Genomic DNA, 16284 nt, shown 5'->3' on the forward strand with positions numbered 1-16284 from the left:
TTAAGGGGTGATATGATAGCCATGTTCAAATATATAAAAGGATGTCACATAGAGGAGGGAGAAAGGTTGTTTTCTGCTGCTCCAGAGAAGCGGACACGGAGCAATGGATCCAAACTACAAGAAAGAAGATTCCACCTAAACATTAGGAAGAACTTCCTGACAGTAAGAGCTGTTCAACAGTGGAATTTGCTTCCAAGGAGTGTGGTGGAGTCTCCTACTTTGGAGGTCTTTAAGCAGAGGCTTGACAACCATATGTCAGGAGTGCTCTGATGGTGTTTCCTGCTTGGCAGGGGGTTGGACTCGATGGCCCTTGTGGTCTCTTCCAACTCTATGATTCTATGATTCTAAGTATTACTGAAACCTGGTGGGATGAGTCTCATGACTGGAATATAGAAATTAAGGGTTACAACCTGTTCAAAAGGAATAGACTAAATAGAAAATGAGTAGGGGGAGCATTATGTGTAAATTATTATGTGTACACTTGTGAAGAGATCTATGAGCTGAAGAATGGAAGGCAGATATATGTACAAATTGGAGGATAGGGAAACAACAGTGGCCTTACTGTGGGTGTCTGCTATATCAATACCAGGAAAGGTTATAGAACAGCCAGTCTGTGAGCACTTAGAAAAGGATGTTGTGATTACTAAGACCCAGTATGGGTTTCTCAAAAACATGTCATGCCAGGCGAATCTCATTTTTCTTTTCTTTTCTTTTCTTTTTTTGGGATAGAGTTACAAGCTTGGTGGATCAGGATAAAGCTGTGGACCTAGTGTATCTTGATTTCAGTAAGGTTTTTTACAAACTCCCCCATCATGATATTCCTGTGGAGAAGCTGGTAAAACGTGGACTGGAAAAGTTAACTGTTGGGTGGATTTGTTGCTGGTTGACGGACCAAACCCAAGATACCCCCCTTCTGTTTCCTTCCATTGCCCACCTTCAGTGAGGAAGATCAGGACTCTTGGAGTTATTACTTTATTATACAAAAAGCATTTGCTCCGGTCCTTTTAAAAATTATGGCACTGTAATTGGAGTTCACATCCCCCCAGTCACAGCAGGCTCCGAGCCAAAGGAGATGTTGATCTGATAAACATTTAGAAAGACAACGGCGTCCGAGACCCAGGAATTGAGTTATCTTTGTTTCTGACAACTTTCTGACTAACAGCCCACCTTGGCAAGCAAGGGTCCCTTCCTTTGACTTGGGTTTGTCTGATACAATTAGAGACTGGCGGAATTAAATGGCCTGCAAGGAGGGAGGCTCCCCAAGGGTGGGGGGCAAAATGCCTGAAGCAATCTCCTCGCGGAGCAGACAAGTGACACTGGCTGGTGGATCAATATTGTCTGTGTTATTAATATCAAAAGCATATTTACTTTGTTTTCGCTTGCCTGGCCATCGTCCAATTCAGGGCCATGGCTGGCCCGAGCCATTTGCGTGCGCCATAATTTACTTTGCTGCGTTTTTAAGGTATTGTTTTGTCAGGGCCAATAACTGTGATGTTATAAATGATCCCACAGTCTCTCACTCCCTCTTAAGGGTAGATGCAGCAAAATTAATTTCTAAAAGTTTCATATCAATTACTCCCGTCCTTGAGTTATGCACGGGGACAAAAGCGCAGGAGGCTTCAAGGCATGGAGGGAACAGTACGAAGCCGCTTAAGGACCAGCTCGGGCATTTGACTGTCCCCTAATAAATGCATCAAATTAAACAACACTTGAGCCAAATAAATATTGGCCACTTAGCAAAACGGAAAAAAAACAAAAACCCACAGCATTGATTTTTATGGTGAGCAACATTTACATAATAAACCACTTGAGCAGAGAACCTGTCAGATCATGAGCAGATGCCTTGTGGAATTGCCACAACAGCTGGTGTCACTCCAAGAGGACTTGCTGGATTTCAAAGGAAAGAAAAGATGCAGATGGGAGAATCCCCCGACTTCTTCGACTCCTGCTTGAAGAAGGAGTGCTTTTCAGCTGGGAGGAGGGCTCTGGCGTCCTTGATGGGGAACACCAGCTCGGGGAAGCCGTGTCTCTCCCCTCCTCTCATAAGACTAGCACTCATGGGCATCCAATGAAGCTGTATGCTGGAAGATTCAGGACAGATAAAAAGAAGGATTTGTCACACAGCACAGAGTTAAACTATGGAACTCACTCCCACAGGAGGCAGCGATGGCCACCAACCTAGACAGTTTTACGTGACGATTAGACAAATTCATGGAGGATGAGAGGGCTATCGATGGCTACTAGCCAAGAGGGCTATGCGTTGCCCCTACAGTCGGTGGCAGCAATGCTTTTGAATACCAGGTGCTGGGAACCACGGGAAAGGAGAGTGCTCTTGTGCTCAGGTCCTGATTGTGGGTTTTCTGCAGACATCTGGTTGGCCAGTGTGAGAACAAGATGCTAGACCAGGTGGGGTCTTCTTCTGTTCCTCTTATCTTCTTATACCATGGTCAGTTCCTGGGGTGCCACTCCTTCTGCCTTTGGTGATGCTGCTGGGTGCCTCTGCCTGCCTCCAGCACTCCCCTCCCAAAAGCCAGTCAGTCAGGAACCCCTGGGTGGCAATTTCCAGAGGGCAGCTCCTGCTGACTGGGGGAGGGGTGATTAAACAGAGCCTGAATTCTCGGCTTTGCAAAAGCTCTGCGTCTATTTTCGGGGGGGGGAGGGGCGGTGACTGAGATGGCAGCCTTCGATCCCTTCCAAACGGCCTGGCAGTGCAATCTCCTTTCCCAGGGACTGCCTGTGGCTGCCTCTTTCCAGCAGGCCCTGACATATGGAAATGCCTTGTATTCCTATTGATTAGACACTTAAGCATTCTCTGTGTTAATTATCTTATATTTATATTCTGTGGGGAGGAGGAAGAAAACCGATGCTTGCATCACTCACCCTGCAGACAGGCCCTCACAGGGCCAAACTCTTTTTGAATGCAAATGCTGCCAAGGTGAAGAATGGGAAAGGCAGAAAGGCAGGGTAGCTGCAGTTGCAAGGAAATGGCTCCCCTGGGGCTTAATGCCATTCTGCATCCCATGGGGCTTCTGCCATGGGGCAACATTGATTCCCTCCCCCCCATGTATTTGTGAAGTGCCCCAAACCTGGGAACAGAATTCCAGGGAACCGCATTACTGCCATCCCTGGACATACTCACTCAGGGAAAGGTCCTGTAGGACTAACAGAGGCAGAGAAATATTTTGGAGAATCATGTCTGGAGGTGGCAGGACCAAAGATGGGGAGGGGAGAGAAATTTGATCCACTTTGTGTGAACTGCCCTAATGTTAGGTTTCTGTTATGCCACTGTGCAGTGCTTGGAATCACAAGATTCTGTTTACATTCCAGACTGTTGGAAGTCTCACGGGAAACGGCAGGCGGATGTTGATGTTACTGGTTTCCTGGTTTTTTTGTTCCAGTTGGTTCTCTGTCTTTCACAGAGAGCAGATGCATATTCTTTTCTGTCCTGCGTAGTTAGAAATAAAACGTAGCAATGTATTTCTCGCTCTTCTGCTACTGTTTGGATACTCTGCGTAATGGGAACGTGCCTGGAGCCTCATCAAAGGCTTAGGTCGTTAATCACCGTCGGAGGAGATTCCAAAGACTCGACCCCGGTGGAGTAGAGTTCCGACACCTAATTCCCACCTTCTCAGTAAATATGTGGACAGCAACACAGCTGTTCTTTGAAATTCTCTCTTCTCTGAATTTTGCAAATGTAGTTTCTCCAGCCAGGGGATGTTTTTGGAAAGGTATGTAGTAGGATAAAACGTGTGTTAAAAAGGCACAGATGCATGAAAATAACTTCCAAAAATACATTGTATGAGGGGAAATCACTTTGTAAGACATGTGTATACTAGGCACAATGGCATACAAAATTGTGAATCTTAGGAGAAGTTCACACTAAAATGCTGATGAATTTTCATAAGGACTTTTAAAAATAAAACACACACACAAACCCATGTGGAAATAGAAAATACTGAGGATCATCTAGTCCAACCCCTGCAATGCAGGAATATAAGCTGTCCCATAAGAGAATCAAACCTGCAGCCTTGGTGTTAGCAGCACCATGCTCTGACCACCTGGTCTATCCAGTTGGTTGTTTTATTTATTGCATTTCTACCCCACCTTGTTTTCTCCAAGGACCTCAAGGTGGTGTACATGGTTCTCCCCCTACTCATTTAATCCCCACAAGGACCCTATGAGGTAGGTTAGGCTGAGAGGCAATGACAGGCCCAAGGTCACCCAGTGAGCATACTGGCCAAGTGTGGATTTGAACCCTGGTCTCTGCCAGGTCCTGGTCTGACATTGCACCATGCTGGCTCTCAGTTTGGCCTCACAAGCCACCCAGTTGCCTTTAAAATGCCTTATTGTGCCCCTCTCTCTTTTCTCCATAAATGGCCTGACATTACATTCCTCCAAGGGTTTCAAGGTGACATGTGCACACGTATACAAACACACACACACACACACACACACACACACACACACACACACACGGCTTTCCCTTCCTCACCCCTATTTTCACAATGACAGCCCAGTGGTGCTAAATCGGGGCTAAGCATCTCCTGCCCCCTCTGGGTGTAATTATTATGTGGGAGCGATTCAATTGCACCAGCACAACAAATCCACATTGAAAATAAGAGCTGTTTGACAGCGGAACAGACAACCTCAGAAGAGGATGGACTTTCCTTCATTGGAGGTTTTGAAGCAGAGGTTGGGTGGCCATCTGCCAGAGATTCTTGAGCTGAGATTCCTGCATTGCAAAGGGTTGGGCTACATGACCCTTGGGGTTCCTTCCAACTATGACTCTATGAGAAAGAATCAGGCTTTCTGCTGCTTGGAAAGCAATGGGGAAAGGCATTCAGTTGTGTGGGATGAACTGGTGATTAATGGCATGATGTTTAAACTCCTTGCAAGCAAGCTGGGGATGGGTGCAGAACAAAGGCTCCCCCTTCTCCCACAAACCTATCAAGGCAAATAGCTATAACCTCACCTCTTTGTCAGCCTGCTGCCAGTAAATCAGGATGACGGATCACTTAACAGGTTGTCTGGAGGGGCCCTAAGAGAGACTGACTGGCCCAATGTCCCCCCTTTGTGGCTGAGCTGGGAAAATGCAGGCCCTCCAACAGGGGGCTTAAGCAGAAGGTGACCAATGGTTCATGCAGCCCTGGGCAGTGGGTGCAAATGGCTCGAGATTTAGCCTCATGCACAAAAGTTCAGACTGCAGTTTTGCCTGTCAGGGCCGGCCTGCCCATGAGGCAGACTGAGGCAGCTGCCTCGGGCGACAGAATCCCATGGGACAGTGCCCCTGTAGGCAACCCGCCTGCCCCTGCTGCCACCACTGGAGAAGAAAGGATAAGAAAAAGCTTCTTGAGATCTCATGATCCCTGTGTGGCCCTGATAAGCAATACTTCCATGTGGGGGTGGAGGGCAGGGGGGTCACCTTCCCATTTCGCCTCGGGCGCCGAAACGAGTTGGACCACCCTTGTTTCTGGCTACCAGTCTCCTAAGCATGAAAGACCCTGTGTTTCAAGTAAGTCCTGGGTCTTTTGATGGCGGCTGCTCCCCACAAATTGCCTAGATCAGGTTAAGTAATGCTCCCCTGCCCCCTTCTCCAGCTTGCAATTTCCCTTCCTGATGTCCCAAATTTTGGTTCAGCCTGCCCTATTGCAATTACAGCATAGCTGCTGCATTGGTATAAATCTAATCGACTTTTTGGCCTTGTCAGATTAAAACCTACCTCTCAGCCCACTGCAGTCCTCTAGATCTCCTTAAATCTGTACTTGGCTGAGGATTTATGGCTAGGAATTGCATTTTGCAAAATGATTAAAGTTACCAAACAGCCATAAAAAGTTGCAGCGGCAAATATCATTTTTTTGAAAGCCTGCTTAATTTATAAGAGGTGGAAGGTTTATTGTCATTTAGAGTCCACAGTGATGCAGCAATTTCACATCCCGCTGGTGCTTGTACATAGACGGCAGCTGGCTCATTGGTGAGTTTTGCATGTTTTAAAGTACCAAGTTTGGATCTGAGGCTGCCTGCAGAAGCGGGGAAATGTAAGACTCAGTCACAGCCCAGCATTCTGCTCCTGGTGAGGCTCAGTCCAGTTCCTTTCCACAAACAGGAAGGGTGGGTGAGTGGACAGATGGACGGGCTTTCTGGCAAGGGGATGCAGGCAGCTGAGTGAGCCCTTCTGTCCTGACTGAGCCCACCCCCCATGAGAGCTACCAAGGGTGTTTGGTTTCCCCTCTCATCAGCACATCTTTAGAGTTTGCATTTACCTGATGTGGTTCTCCTTCAGATTTTGATTTCCATAATTCTGATGCAGTCAGGTGAGAGGGAGGACCCACTGGCGGCCCTTTAAGCACCCCAGATCTTGTACCTCTTGGCTAGCTGGCTGTTTAACAGGGAAAGTGCTTATCCCAGCTGCATCCATGCACGAAATCCGCACTCGGCACTTGTCTGCCAATTATTCTTAATTGGCTGGGACAACAGAACGGTCCGACTTGCTTGGGACCCGGATCCTGCAATTTGCTTAGGGCAGATTTCACTATGTGTGCTGAATTTTGAAATTCCTTAAATCATTAGTATTTTAGGAGGGAGAGTAGCGAAGCATTGCAAATGCGCACAACACCTGAACTCAGAAATGTGCTCCCTGCTCTCCAGGAACATTTATTCCAAAGTAATCTGCTGCCACAACTACACCTGTTTGCTATCAGGAAGACTGTCGCCTTTAAGATGTGGGCACGTTCATTTCAATGAGTCCACAACGAGTATGTCTAGCAATGGTTATCACCTATTTGAATATAATTTATACATCTTTTTGCTTTTGTTTTTTTAATAGGCTGCTTTTCGAACAGAAGACTTCACAAAGTGGTTTACAAAAATATGCACCAACAAATAAGCCATAATGCAGTTTTAAAACATGATGAAAACAGACATTCCATGACATTTGCAACATACAAATACTACTAAACTCACAATATGCTGAGAGTGCTCAGGCCAAAACTCCAAAGACAACCCCAAAGTGAAGGGGAATGTTGAGAAATGTGGTGTTTGTGTGGACACTGGCAATTTTGAAGAACACGACCCACCATTTAAAGGTGAACTAGGAGACCTGGAAATTTTTTTTGTTGTTGTTGTTGTTGTTGTTGTTGTTGTTGTTGTTATATGGTGGGACTTCATTTCTTACACTTTAGGTACAAATTCTCAACCTGCACCAATGAAGGAAATTTGGTTTATCTTGATGGACCCTTTTCCTGAACATACAATGCGAAAAATACTTTGATATTCGACTCCTGGAATTGCTGGTTTTTTCTTGATTAAATAAAGTTGATTGCTTAAAAATAACAATAAGAAAAAAATACATTGCATCTACATTTTGGAAAGCTTTTCTGACCATTTGGACACCTCACATGCTATCGTAACCAGATTTTGCATGGTGGTTCCTGAGATGAAGGAGCAGGTTTTTGCCTGTCTTTCCATACAGCTGGATTCCATTTTGAATTGCGACGGAGGGATGAACTTTTCAAAAACCCCTGATTTTAACCCCTGATTTTAAAAAATTAAAATTAAAATGGGGGGGGGGGTGTCCTTAGAATTCCTGAGCTGTGCCAAATGCGAGGCTGCTGTGTTCTTATAATTACCGGGTGTTTATGGGGAGCCCCTCGGGACATGGTTTCCTGTGGGAAAACAGCATCTAAATAAATTAAATTAAAAGAAAATCACCTGTGGAAATCCCAGGGCCTGCATGTGGACTACAGAAGTGGCCTGCAATTTGCTGGTGGTTGTAGAGGATCCCTTGTAGAATGCTGCTAACTCTCTGACATGGAGTGTTTCATGACCTTTGTGGTCCCTTCCAACTCTACAGTTCTATGATTCTGTGGGTGCAAAGCCCTGCAGCATCCAGTGTCTTCAAGGCGGGGAGGAGGAGCACAGGCCCTTGGGCTGCCCAGCCACCCTCCCCCCCCTCTGTGCCTTCCAAAGGGGCTCCTTTTAAGAAAAGCTTCAATGTATGAAATATAAATAAGCATTAGCCGAATGAAATTAATGCTTCCAATATTGTTCTAGGTTTGCTCATATGCAGCAGCCGTTTATGAAATTGCAGGAGGATATTAGAGTTATATATTTGCAACCTGTCAACTGGCCATTCCCTCTCCCTTCTCACTGCTCCGTACAGGAGGGGAGCTCTTTTAGGATAACATCAACCTTGGTGAAATACATCATGTTTCACTAATATATCCTCAAATGCCTGGTAAAAAGGCCTTGCCCCAACAACATATGAATATTTAAATGACAGTTAATTATTCATAGCACAGCTTTATTAATATTTGCTGCAGTGAGCCGGTGGGGCAGCACCAACGCCTCTCCCACCCGTACCACCTGCAGTGGCTGGAGGCAAAGGTGGTTCTGGGACTTGGGCGTTTCCACCCCTGGTGGGCTGGGGAGTGGGGAGGAGAATCCGTTTCAGACTAGCAAAAGGACTCTGCCTGCTGGATCCGATATCTGGAGAGGTCAGCCCTGGCTCATCTGAATGCCCCCTCCCTCCCTCCTCTAAGAAAGGGTCCATATTAGCATTTCCATGTGCATGGGGAGGGGGATTCAACTTTTAATTATTTAATATTGTTCAATTTCCTTTGCAGACTGCCATCTTGTTTTACGAAAGGTGTCATATGAATACTATTTGAAATGAATAGTGGGTGTAAATGGCATTACAACTTTGGAATGTCATATACTGGCTATATACCCAGATTGCAGCTGGGGGAGGGGGGTCTACAGCCACTTTCTATTTTGATCTTTGCATTCCAAATAGAGGTGAAGCTTTCCAGTGACTGGCAACAATAAAGGCTCTCTGATCAAGGCCCTGAGAACCGTCCCTGGAACTTGATTGGCACTTTCATTCCACGTCTCCACCCCTGCGGTGAGGATCAGATTTCAGTGGGGAATTGTGCATCTCTCACACAGCTCTGTCAGCAGGTTGCAGGCAACTTTCCACTGTCCTTTGAAACCTGGGTGGCTTTAAAGGAGGATTGGAAAGATTCGTAGAGGAGAATAAAGCTATCAATGGCTACTAGCCATGATGGCTATGCTCTGCCACCGCTGTTAGAGGCAGTCATGATTCTGAAGATCAGTTGCTGGAAACCACAGGAAGAGGCTGTTGCTTTTCTGTTATGGCCCTACTTGAGGGTTTCCCACGGGCATCTGGTTGGCCCCTGTGAGGACAACGTGCTGGACTAGATGGGCCATTGGCCTGACCCAGCAGCTGTGCTCTTCTTCTCATGTTCTTGTGACCCACATGATACACCGAGGAGCAAGGAGGCCATGAGCCCACTAATTGCCCAAGCAATTCTTTGTGTCAACCTCCTCCTCATTTCCCCTGGACTGGCATTTCTGTGGCTGAATCCCACTGGGAGGGAGGGCCGCCTGCCACGCTTCCCAGGCGCATCCGAGGAGTTTAGCCTGCAGCACTTGGATAGTTGAAAATTCAAGATCCGTGTTGACTGCCTAGGAGGCCACCGCACAGGACTCAGCCATTTTGCAATTGCACCTCATTAGACATGTTTGGGGGTTTATGAGGGAGCTGCAAGTATAAATATTATATTTGCCTCCAGGTTATCTTTAAAAATGGATTTCTCTCCTCCTCCTCCTCCTCTCTCCCCTCCCCCCTCTGTTTTTGTTGTAGCTTGTCAGCCCCTCTATCCAGCAAGTTCCCATCTTCAGGGCACTGCAGCAGCACAGCGTTCAAGCACCAGGCACCCTCTCGTCAAGGGCTGATTAGCCGGGTGATGCCCTGCCAATTAGGCCAGGCAGCAGCCAGAGACAGCAAGCAGGGGAAAGTCACCCTCAACCAAGGAGGAGGAGGAGAAGTATCTCCAGCTTGTCCTTGTGTTGCGAAAGCAAGGTGGACATCCAGGCTGGGAAAATCACCCGGCGCTTCTCTGTGCCCCGAGACAATGAGTTTCTGACGAGAGGGAAGCAGAGATGCCTTTTGTTGGTGTTGCTGAATCAGGGAACTGAGCTTGTGCATCGCCCACCTACTAGCCATTTACCTAGATGAGGCTCTCGGCCTGCATTCTTCCCGAGATCTTTCCACGACATTCCTCAAAACTCTACCACATGCAAAAGGTTCATTTGCCCTCCCTAGCAGGAAAGTCTCAGAGGATATTGTGGAGCCAGGAACACCAGAAAGATTGGCAAAATGCTCTCCTGCTCCTCCACCTGGAAGGTGGAAACCTCTCACATGTAGCCAGCAAAGGCTTCAGCCCCCATTCTTCCCTGCCCACCATGGTCAAAGAAGCCAAGACCCCTCTCCTTTCAGTGTCCTGGAAAGATAAAAGGAAAGAATCCTAGAAACTACTGAAGTTGGGGGTGGATTGGTTGGTCACTGCCAGATGAATGAAAAGGCTCCCCACACCTTGGGGAGTTGGCAGGAGATGTTTGGGGTCTTACATTTGATCAAGCTGAGCAGTTTTTCAGATGATTCTTAGCATAAAATGCCAAGAGGAAGGCGCTCCATTTGTTTCTTTAAAAAAAAAATCAATGAGATGAAACATTCCCTCTAGACCTATAATATTTATTTCAATGTTCTGTCAATAAATATAACAAGGTTAGCTTTCTATCAGGTTAGCTGGAAAAATCACTGAAGAGAAGTTCCATTTGTTAGACTTGATTACAAAAAGCAATCAATAAGGAAGAAATTGCCCCCTACTGCTATTAAAAAAAGAAAGAAAGATGAAGGGTTCCATGGACCCATTCTGGGGTAGATATTGTTACATTCTACCCCACTCTCCAGCTGTGTGAGACTTCAGGGGTTCCACACACCTACCCTGGTTTGGTTTCCTTGGAATGAAAGTCAGTGGAGACTGCGGTGTCTTTAGGATATATGCAAAAATATACACAACCTGAGCATAAGATGGAGGGGCTCACAGCATTGACACCCCAGCAGATCACAGCTTTGGATCCAGCACAGATCAAGCATGGCTCTGTGCCTCCAACTTCCAGCTTGCTCCCAGTTCAGACACACCACACTGACTATTGTTCTCCTACCTAGCAGTTAGGTGATGGGGTTGAGGAAAGGCCCATCCAGTAGCTTGGAGGACACCATCACTTACAGTAGTAGTACAGTGGTACCTCGAGTTACAAACACCTTGGGTTACCAACACTTTGGGTTACAGACTCCACTAACCCAGAAGTAGTACCTCAGGTTAAGAACTTTACCTCAGGATGAGAACAGAAATCGTGCACTGGTGGCAGCAGGAGGCCCCATTAGCTAAAGTGGTACCTCAGGTTAAGAACAGTTTCAGGTTAAGAACAGACCTCAGGAACGAATTAAGTTCTTAACCTGTGGTACCACTGTATGTCTTGCAACCTAGTTCATTATTTTGGGAGGCTGACAAGGACACTTAAGTGGTGCTGGAGAGCAGGTGAGGAGGAGGAGAGGTTGTTGCTGCCACCAAGGCCCAGTATCCTCTGAGGTGCAGGCAGAGAGCAGGGCTGCCCTGGGTGGGAAGAAAGAGGAAGTGGATCAGAGCGCAAGGAGTCTTGATTTATTTATTTTTAAGTCCTTTGTGTATCCGGGTCTAATCTTGCCCCTTTCTAAAATTTGTTTATTGGTGTGTGTTTTTCCTTTTGTAACTCTACCAAATAATAAAATAAAATAAGATCAGGATTCACGGGTTTTCTCAGGACAGTGGAGGGTGGGTGTGCTGGGTCCCATTGGTGAAGTGGTGATGGCACTCTCCCTTCTTCAGATAGGAAATGCTCTCCTGTGGGGGACAAAAATGAGAGGTCGAGGAGGGTCAGTTGTGAGGGGGTGAGAAATGCCCCAATTTTCATCTGAGGAAGGCTGAAGGGTATGTACATGTTGGATGTCCAAAATCCCCTCTCTGCCTTTCCGTTTCACCTGCAGGAGTGGGGAAGGGTGGCCCACTCACTGCAAGTCCTCAGGTGCTGAGCAGGGAAGAGCTTGTGAGATGGAGGGTTGCTGTGCAGACAATTAACACCCCAGTTAAGCAATTAGAGGCCTTTGTAATTATTCACTGTATTGCACAACTGTCTCCTGCTTCAGAAGGAAAATGAAAGCACAAGTTTGGGATGAAACCACAGTTGGGCATTTCTGGGGCCCTCAGAGATTTGGCATTGCCCAAATAACCAGGCCCAACAGACGCCTTCCGGCAGGTGAGCTCTCCTCACACCAATGTGGGTTTTCTTGGGGGAGGGGGTCATTGCCCCAGAGAGGCACCTCACTCATTAATTTATTTATTTGTGTACATATTCCCCCCCCCCCCCCATGCAAATGGTTCCTCCAAAGCAGGTTCCAATAAGAACCTGAGAAGGGGGTTGCTAGTTACAAATGCCATTAGCTTGAGGATTACATTGGGGTCTTAACTGGCCTTTGGGGAAGCTTTATTCACCCTTAATTTCATTTCTTATGTTTTAAACGTATTGTTAATTGTTGAACGTTAGTGCTGTAGCCATGTTAGGATTTCAATTATGCATTGTAATTATTGTATGGCTGAGTTTAGACTTCTGTGGAAATGCAGCCTGTAACTAAGCTGGCTGAGAAATCCAGTATTACTGGACTAGTATAAATACACCTTTTCAGGGAGCACTAGATGGTGGTAATTTGGGTCCATTTCATCCTGACCTCAGGCCTGGGTTTGGGATAGGAACAGCCTTGGCTGTCTGGCAGTCATTTAGAATCATAGAGTTGGAAGAGACCACAAGGGCCATCGAGTCCAACCCCCTGCCAAGCAGGAAACACCATCAGAGCACTCCTGACATATGGTTGTCAAGCCTCTGCTTAAAGACCTCCAAAATAGGAGACTCCACCACACTCCTTGGCAGCAAATTCCACTGTCAAACAGCTCTTACTGTCAGGAAGTTCTTCCTAATGTTTAGGTGGAATCTTCTTTCTTGTAGTTTGGATCCATTGCTCCGTGTCCGCTTCTCTGGAGCAGCAGAAAACAACCTTTCTCCCTCCTCTATATGACATCCTTTTATATATTTGAACATGGCTATCATATCACCCCTTAACCTCCTCTTCTCCAGGCTAAACATGCCCAGCTCCCTTAGCCGTTCCTCATAAGGCATCGTTTCCAGGCCTTTGACCATTTTGGACACGTTCCTCCTCTGGACACGTTCCAGTTTGTCAGTGTCCTTCTTGAACTGTGGTGCCCAGAACTGGACACAGTACTCCAGGTGAGGTCTGACCAGAGCAAAATACAGTGGCACTATTACTTCCCTTGATCTAGATGCTATACTCCTATTGATGCAGCCCAGAATTGCATTGGCTTTTTTAGCTGCCGCGTCACACTGTTGGCTCATGTCAAGTTTGTGGTCAACCAAGACTCCTAGATCCTTTTCACATGTACTGCTCTCAAGCCAGGTGTCACCCATCTTGTATTTGTGCCTCTCATTTTTTTTGCCCAAGTGCAATACTTTACATTTCTCCCTGTTAAAGTTCATCTTGTTTGTTTTGGCCCAGTTCTCTAATCTGTCAAGGTCGTTTTGAAGTGTGATCCTGTCCTCTGGGGTGTTAGCCACCCCTCCCAGTTTGGTGTCATCTGCAAATTTGATCAGGATGCCCTTGAGTCCATCATCCAAGTTGTTGATAAAGATGTTGAATAAGACCGGGCCCAAGACAGAACCCTGTGGCACCCCACTAGTCACTCTTCTCCTGGATGAAGAGGAACCATTGATGAGCACCCTTTGGGTTCGGTCAGTCAGCCAGTTACAAATCCACTGAGTGGTAGCATAGTCAAGACCGCATTTTACCAGCTTCTTTACAAGAATATCATAAATAATTTAGGTCAAAGAATGGCTGGGGAGGGGAGATGGGGCTTCCTTACTGGTTCTTAGAGGCTTTGGATACCATCAGTCATGGTATCCTTCAGGCCCAACTGGCTGAATTGGGCTTTGGGTGGGGGGCAGGCATAGTATTGCATTGCCTCCAGCATTCCTTAGCTGTTGATCTCCCAGAAGGGGCTGCTGGTGGCAGAAGGGTCTGAGTGTGGCCTTCTGTGCCAGCCTGTGGCCTTTGGCCCACAAGGTGTTTCAAGGTTCCTTCTTATCCACTCAGCTATTCAAAAACTGCATGAGGCTGCTAGGAAACATTTTTCAGAGGACTCGTGGTCATCCATATGTGGATGGCAGGCACAGTTCTTTCTCCAGCCACTCATTCCAGGGCTGTGGAACTCTTGAACAAGTGACTAGAAGTGATTTGGAGGAGGAATAAAGGTGAACAAGTGGAGCTCCATCCAGATAAGAACATAAGAAGAGCTTCCTGGATCAAGCCAATGGCCCACCTATGAAGGTATGTTCTGTTGGTTGAAGAACTGGTGGGTTCAGTGGCAATGTTTTGCAAGGAGTTTGCTGCAGTGGGTCATGCCAGACAATCAAGGAATCATGGAATTGTAGAGTTGCAAGGGACTGAAGGGACTGTCATTTAGTCTAACCCCCGGCAATGAAGGAATCACGACTAAAAAAACCAACCCTGACAGATGGCCATCCAACCTCTGCTTTAAAACCTCCAAGGAAGCAGAGTCCACCACCTTCCAAGGGAATCTGTTCCACTTTTGAACAGCTCTTACCACCCAAAAGTTCGTCAGAATTTCCTTTCTTGTCATTTGAATCCATTGGCTGGGATCCTCTCCTCTGGAGGAGCAGAGAACAAGCTTGCTCCATCCTCCATGAGACAGCCCTTCAGATCTTTAAAGGTGACTGTCATACCCTTCTCAGTCTTCTCTTCTCCAGGCTAAACAGACCCAACTTTCTCAACCACTCCGCTTCATAAGGCTTGGTTTCCTGACCCTTGGTCATTGTGGTTGCCCTCCTCTTCACACCTTCCAGCTCTGGGTCAAGCATCTTGGGTGATTTGTCTCCCTATCTGGAGTGCTGCTTTCTGTGTATGATTGAAATGTCTGATTCTTTCTCTCCCAGCCTGCCTCCACTTTCCAAAGCACGAGTTCCGGTTTTGCTGTGGCCTGAACTCTAAGCAAATGCACCCCGCATTCACGGGGGACAGACCAGCCATGGCCCAAATCACAGCGAGCTGAGCGCTTCTCAAAGTGACATCTCTGCTCCTCCCGCCACTTTCAAAAGCCAGCCGTTGGGCCAGCAGCCACACAAGTGAGCCTTATTTATAGCCCTCCCCTGTCTGGCTCATTTCCTCCAACTTCCCCACCAAACGATCTGAATAGAAATGACACTATTGACTATCTGGGCAACAATAAAGCCCTTATAGAAATAAGATTTTTATAGTTTCAAGACTGCAGGCCTGAAGAGCATATGAATTACAGGAGGAGAGGGAACTCCAGCTGAGCCCATTTGAAGAGACCACCTTTTGCTGGGGCTTCTGCTCAGATGATGGCTTCTTGGGCTTGCTTGGTTTTTACAGCTTCCGTTTAGCCTCTTGCAGAAGCTACACGTCAATAAGTAGACTACCTTGCATAGCTTAATACTGAGGTACAGTAACCAAAGGGGTGATGGGGCCTCAATTTGCTGCTGGTTAGCAAAAGAGGAGTGAAATGCAATCCCATCTCCCCCTCCAAAAATAGAACAGACCATTTAAAATATCTTTGCATTTTCAGCTCGCCAACTGTTTTGCTATCTTAACGTAGGAGGGGTCTTAATTAGCTTGGGTAGGAGGGCTCTTTAACTGTTTGCAGGGTGCAATTTCACCACGTGGGTGTGAGAGAGCAGCACTGGGGGGGGCTCCCTTCCTAGATGCAGGAATCCACATGAATCTTTCTAAACCATCTCAGTACTTCTAGCACAATCTGGTGCATGTCTGCTCATATTTAAGTCCCTTTGTGTTCAATCGGCCTTTCTGCTGGATCAAGCCAATGACCCATCTGGTCCAGCATCCTGTCCTCACAGTGCCCAACCAGATGTCTGTGGGAAACCCACAAGCAGGATTCGAGAACCAGAGCAACTCTCCCCTTCTGTGGTTTCCAGCAACTGGCATTCAGAAGCACTGGTGCCTCTGGCCATGGAGGCAGAGTATGGCCATCATGGCTAGCAGCCACTGACAGCTCTTTCCTCCTCCATGAATTTGTTGAACCCTCTTCTAAGGCCATCTAGATTGATGGCCATCACTGCCTCCTGTGGGACAGAGTTCCGTAGTTTAACTATGCACTGCATGAACACTAGCCTTTAACAAATTGTTACTGGCCACTCCAATTTCTTTTGAGCAGTGCATGAGATTACAAGGGGTCCTGGCACTCAACCAGGGTTTGTGTTCCTTTGGGGGGAAATGAGGCACAGTGGAGTCTGCTGTGTCTTTGAAATATGATTTATTTACAC

General features: G+C 46.9%; 1 long non-coding RNA gene across 1 annotated transcript; it reads right to left on the reverse strand.

Annotated features, from left to right (window-relative positions):
- Nucleotides 1-956: 956 nt before the first annotated feature.
- Nucleotides 957-3725, reverse strand: LOC310710601. The gene is made up of 2 exons (XR_014528147.1): nucleotides 3140-3725; nucleotides 957-2081 (listed from the first exon to the last, which is right to left on the reverse strand). It is a non-coding gene; the product is annotated as an uncharacterized lncRNA (long non-coding RNA).
- Nucleotides 3726-16284: the final 12559 nt, after the last annotated feature.

This window comes from Podarcis liolepis (assembly GCF_965112155.1).
Source record: "Podarcis liolepis genome assembly, chromosome: 7".
In the NCBI taxonomy this organism is placed as follows: Eukaryota; Metazoa; Chordata; class Lepidosauria; order Squamata; family Lacertidae; genus Podarcis; species Podarcis liolepis.